A 6,545-nucleotide genomic window follows, 5' to 3' on the forward strand; every position below is an offset into this window, starting at 1 on the left:
AGCATCCACCACCTCTCTGGGCAACCTGTTCCAGTGTTCTACAACTCTCATGGTAAAAAATTTTTTCCTAATATCCAACCTGAATCTACCTCCCTCTATTTTAAAACCATTACCCCTTGTCCTATCACATTTGGCCCTCCTGAACAGCCTCTCCCCATCTTTCTTGTAGGCCCCCTTGAGGTACTGGAAGACCGCTATAAGGTCACCCCAGAGCCTCCTCTTCTCCAGGCTGAACAGCCCCAACTCTTTCAGCCTGTCCTCATAGGAAAGGTGCTCCAGCCCTCTTATCATCTTCGTGGCCCTCCTCTGGACCCTCTCCAACTGGTCCATGTCCTTCTTATGTTGGGGACTCCAGAACTGGACGCAATACTCCAAGTGAGGTCTCACGAGGGCAGAGTAGAGGGGGAGAATCACCTCCCTCGACCTGCTGGCCACGCTCCTCTTGATGCAGCCCAGGACGCGGTTGGCCTTCTGGGCCGCAAGAGCACATTGCCGGCTCATATTGAGCTTCTCGTCCACCAGTACTCCCAAGTCCTTCTCCTCAGGGCTGCTCATGATCCATTCTCCGCCCAGTCTGTATTTGTGCCTGGGATTGCCACGACCCAGATGTAGGACCTTGCACTTGGCCTGGTTAAACTTCATGAGGTTGGTACGGGCCCACCTCTCCAGCCTGTTGAGGTCCCTCTAGATGGCATCCCTCCCTTCCAGCGTGTCGACGGCACCACACAGCTTGGTGTCATTGGCGAACTTGCTGAGGGTGCACTCCATGCCACTGTCCACGTCACCGACAAAGATGTTGAAGAGGGCCGGGCCCAACACGGACCCCTGAGGGACGCCACTCGTGACCGGTCTCCACATGGACATCGAGCCGTTGACCACTACTCTCTGAGTGCGGCCATTGAGCCAATTCCTTATCCACCGAGTGGTCCATCCATCAAACCCATGCCTCTCTAGTTTAGAGAGAAGAATGTCGTGCGGGACAGTGTCAAAAGCTTTGCACAAGTCCAGGTAGATGACATCCGTTGGTCGACCCTTGTCCACCGATGTTGTCACCCCATCATAAAAGGCCACCAAGTTGGTCAGGCACGATCTGCCTTTGGTGAAGCCATGTTGGCTGTCACCCACCACCTCCTTGCTCTCCATGTGCCTTAGCATGGTTCCCAGGAGAATCTGCTCCGTGACCTTGCCAGGTACAGAGGTGAGGCTGACCGGCCTGTTGCCCGGGTCCTCCTTGTTCCCCTTATGAGCAATATTTGGCTTGAGTAATGTGTTTATAGAGCAGGAAATCTGTCTGCTTGTCTAGATGTCTAGTAGGAATCTCCCGCCCCTTCGTATTGACTGGAGAGCTAAGCAGTGAGGTAATTAGTGAGAAGCTGGTAAGGAAAAGCTTTCTTATGCATATGTATTTCATTTAAAGAAAGGAATGCCTTTGGAAATAAAAATCTTTTTCTATGTTAAACAATGTAGAATTTCAGCGTAGTAGGAAAACAGAACAAAATGTAGAGAGTAATTTCTCACTTTGGGAGGAGAAGTGGAAAATGACTGTCTTCTCTAGAACTTGAAAAGGTTCAGACTTGCAGTCAGCATTGCTGTGTTATTGCTGGCAGGCTGAAAATCCTGGAAGCTATTTAAGCAGTGCCATATGCTCTTCTTTCTTAATTGTCAATTGAAAAACAACTTGGGGGGGAACCCCTAAAACTGTAAAGCTCTTTGCAGAGCCACATCTGGACTCAATAAATGCAAGCACCATTGTATAGTTTAAAGTGTCTGATTAAATTTGGTTTAGAAAACGTAACACTACAAGGCCTGCCATGTTGTGCTTTGATGCAAAAAAGATTTTCTTAACATATTTGTTTTCCTTGTATAAGTCAGACTGGGATCCTGTAAAAATTCAGCAAAGCAGGCAGCTAATGCAACTGGAAATAAGAAACTTGTTCTCAGAAATCGTGACGTGAGTTGTTTAAAGCGGGTAGAGCTATCGTGCATGGTGGTCACATGTAGTTGTCCTATTTATTTTGGAACATGAATGTACAGACAAGGCAATCTGGCCTTTCTCCTGACTCTGCTAAGAAATAAAGCCCTGGCTCAATACCTGCTAGCTATGGCTCCATGGGCAGAAGGCTGCTTTTGACAATTGCCCCAAGGTGAGGAAAAGCTTTAAAGAAAGTCCCATCTTGTGATCCAGGAGGCAGGCAAACAAGTAGGCCTTGACCCACTCCTGGAAAGGGGTAGGGGATTTGGTTGTTTCTGTCCAAGTCTGAAAAACAGCTAAGAAAAGCAGCCCTTTTATAGTAGTTCTGAATTGTCCATAGGGAGATCTGCATCTCCAGTGGAAAGCTTTAGGGATCTGAAAACCAAGGTGGCTGAAAACTCAGCTAGCGTTAGACTGAAGAATAAGCTTTTGGTTACATTTCATGCAGTAAAATTATGTCAATATTGATTAGTAAAGTTAAGATGCCACTCAGAAGTTGCAGCTACAATCATATTATGACTGTTCCAGGGAGAAGGAAGGGACTGTGTTACAAAAGCTTATACTGGTGTGTCCGTATAGACTTCCATTTTCTTCAATTAAAATTTAGCTAATCCTATATTTGAGCGTGTTCGTGACAGGAGACCATTGTGAAGTCTTTGGGTTTTTTTCCTCAGAGCCTCATATAAATGAGATTTTTCTTAAAACCACACGTATTAAAACCCCAGACCCTTTAGTGCTCACACTTGTTCCCCCTCAGTCAGGTGACTTTTACTAGGTTAGCTGAGGTGTATCTGCAGCCTCCTGGCCTTCCTGAGTTTCCATTTTCTATTAGTAAACCTGTGAGATACAGAATGCTTGTGAAACTTATTTTTCCTACGCTTTAAACAGAGAAACAGCATTTTTATTTACTTAAATAATGAAAAGTGGCTCAGTCTTCTAGGGTGAAAACTGCCTTGTAGTACAGAGAAGTTATTTAAAAAAAAAAAAAGAATGAAAGTTTAAGGAACTAGCGGGGAAAAAAAAAGGAAAACAGAAAACTTCAGGTAGTATTTCTTTAAATTTCTTATTTCCAAGATATACGTCCATCTTAGCCTTGGACAGGTGATTTACCTTGGGTTACAAATGCAAATGTAGCAGGCAAACCAAAAAGAGTGTTTTATTTACACTGTGAGCTGAATAATAGCAAGTTGCTATCGCTGTTGGTCTTGTTAGTTGTATCGTCTGCTGCAATTTTTCCTCTAATCATGTCTTTGACACTCTTTAAAAGATAGCTAAAAAGCCTTTACTTTTACATATTTATTGACAGCAAACATGTCTTGGACTGTCAACTTCATGATGATAATTTACTGCTGAGGTTGAGTAACGTTAGCACAGTAATCACGCGCTCACTCCCGTGGGTGACGCAGAATCGTGCGAGCTGCCGTCGGGGTTTTGCTATTCCTGGGGTGTGCCCTCTGCTTCCTTAGAGAGACTCTGCCCGAGTGGGGACTGGCATCGACTGCTGCTCCTGTCTTGGGAGGTTAAAATAAGAAACAAGGTTTCATGTGAAGTTTTGGGGAACAGTCATTACCTGTGTACCTTAACTTGAATGGCACTGCTCCTCTCATAGACGAAACATATACCAGTATATGACAGTTGTACAAACTGTCACGCAGCATGTGGGACAGTGGGCTGAGCTTCTCTGCCGGGGGATGCAGAATGCTTTTTTGGTGAAGACTAGTTGGGGCAATGCTTTGGGGCAATGCTTAAGTTCTCTCTTTAGCCATGAAAAAACACTATCTGTTTATCCTAAATCTTAATTCAAATTTCCCATGAGTATTTTTCCACTTGGAGGAGAGTGGTTCCTTGTGTTGCCTGCCCTGTTCCCATCCCCACCACGTTTGAGGTTGAAGACTGACAGTGGCCGAGTTCTCCAGGTGGATGGAGGGCAGCGAGGGAACATCACAGAACAGGCTCTGTGATGACTGGGTCTGCAAGAGTAAAAGAAAAGCGAAATCCACCTCTTGTCTTTATTAAATCAAATAGAAGGAAATGGAACTATAACTTCTCTATCTCCACTTTGAAACAGAAGATGTAGTTTAAGGAACATGATGAAATACGAACATAGCACTAAAGAACAGAATTTTAAAAGCAACACTTTACTAATATTGACCCAGGTAATGCAGAAATTTACCCTACCAGGAGCAGTGCATCAAAATGGAAAAAAAAAATCCCAACTTTGTGAATTTAATCAATGTCTTTTGGCAGGTTATGTATGTTTATATGTAAGAACTCCAAATACAATATTCTGTTCCACAAGCCTGCTACAGCATTCCTCATTGTCTTCAAAAGTAATTGATATTTTTGCTGTAGGAAGGGAGATGTCTACGTTTACCTGATAGGATCAATAGAACTATTCTAGTGGGCTTTAACTTCTAGTGTCAAAATATGCTGTAATGAAGGCTATGGCAGAAATCTGTGATTCTGCAGTATGAAGTGTGTATATTCAAAGCTGCCATAGCAAGCATTTTTCAGTGCTTTTGACTAGAAGCACTGGCTTGAAAAGAATGTTTATTCAATGATATCTGCCACTTTGTTACTACACGTATAAATACTTTTCGTGATTATTTTTTAAAGTCTATCTTAGAACTTGAAGCATCAGGTGCTGGAAATAGGATTGTGCTGTAAGTCAACAGATTACTTGAAAATTCTTTAAATTGCTATGATCTATCTTAGAGAAGGAAAAACAGCAGCAGCAGTCCAGAAACTGAATGTATGTCAAAGAGGTATGTGTGCCTGGGCATGTCTCAGTCCATAACTCGCCACTAGTGCTGAATGTTTGCAAATTCTTGGAGGAAGGTTTCTGTAGTCTCTGTTCACTGTTTGCTTCTGCTTGACTGCTCAGTGAAAACCACAAGGTTGGAAATTCCTGCCTGCTTCTGTGGTAAACTTGATGAATTCGTACTTTGGGTCATCCCTTTTCAGACCTTTTGGTTTGATAACGTTTTTAAGCATATAAGAAGGGAAGTGCTCACCTCTGCTGCCCAGCTACAATTGCAATCTGAACGCTGTACCTATGTGACCTTGAAACACATGCTATTGCTAGGTTAAAATATTGTGGAGAAATTACACTCCAGGGAACCTTCTTTAGCTTGTCAGGGGTTTTTCAAGGCAGACCATTTTGCTGTTGCTATTCTGGGTTGAATTTAGGCATGTGACCCCGAGCCCCACACTGTTCTGTTGCCTGCCTCTCCCATAGCTCCCTTCACTCTTTTTTCCTTTGGAGTGGTGCTCAAAGGAGTTAGCAGCACTGTGGGAAGAAAACCTTGAAGCTTGGAGCCTGCTCCACAGTAGAAAGGGCAGCGGTTGCACAGGGCACTGTCTGCAAAGAACACACCTGTGCCTCAGGGGTACCCTGTGCCGCTTGCTCCTGAACAGGCAGAAGGCACAGCAGAAGTGGGGAAATGGAAGGGTTAATGCTAAGGAGAAGCAGGCATGTGGCAAAAGAAGTAGATTCAGATTGTGGATGGGATAGAGATTGCAGAGATACTGAGAACTGTCACTTCTTCATAAATTCAGTGTGGACAGATTTTATATAAATGTAAAATTTGTTATCAGGTTCTGTAGGGCAAGTGGTTTAATTTAAAATAAAAATTACTGGAGGTTTTTTGTTCAATTAGACTGTACATTCTTAAATTGAAAGACAGTGAAAATTTAGGACAGACATGTGAAAGCTTAGTGGCTTCATTTATATTTTATCTAAACATAAAATCTGAAGCTTAGAAGCTTACGTTCGCAGGCTTAGAAAGCCTTTTAAAGATTTTTATGGTTGTTTTTCTTAGTAGTACTTGGTAGTTTGACCAGTGTGAAGCTAATAAATCTTTTTAGTGTGTGTGATTACTCTGCATTCAAATATAGCATGTTAGTGATTGCGGCATTGTGCGTTACGGATGCAAAATGTTAATACAGATCTTACGTTTGAGACTTGCAAAGCCTTTATTTAGCTGTACAAAAGAACAAAATGAGAAAGGTGGATTATGTGGCACACAGGCGTATTTGAACTTCATCGATGTCCAAATATGCATTTGTAATCCAGGCAGAACTCTAAAAGCGACCCGAGGGATGTGTGTGGGGGACAAAGCTGGGGCGGCAGCTCCTGCAGAAGCCAGAGCTCCTGCAGCCCTGTGCCCAGGCTGCCGCCCTTCCAAACGGGCAGCGTGTTCCTTCTGTGTTGCACTACGTGCTCTTCAGCCCACATACCCCATATCTGCTTCCAGATTTGTTTTTCTTGCTGTGCACATCTTCACCTTTTTTCCCCCCATCTCGTTTGTTTCGAAGCGTTCCTGCCTCTTTCTGGCTGTTCTTCCCTACGCTTCTTTTCTAGTTTCCATTTTTTCAGGGAGAGAGCCACTAGAAGAGAAGTCTACATTCATCATCCAAATTTCAGAAGCCTGAGTGTTCTCCTCTGTGCTAGGCAGCCTTGTTAGTGCCCTGCCAGGAGCAGAAAGGGGAGGGGAAAAGAAAAAAAGGTGGAAGAGGGACAAATAACTTTTTGTGCTGTCTGACATGTGCGTATGCTTTTCTTTACCAATAA

Source organism: Tauraco erythrolophus, chromosome 11 (assembly GCF_009769465.1).
Source record: "Tauraco erythrolophus isolate bTauEry1 chromosome 11, bTauEry1.pri, whole genome shotgun sequence".
In the NCBI taxonomy this organism is placed as follows: Eukaryota; Metazoa; Chordata; class Aves; order Musophagiformes; family Musophagidae; genus Tauraco; species Tauraco erythrolophus.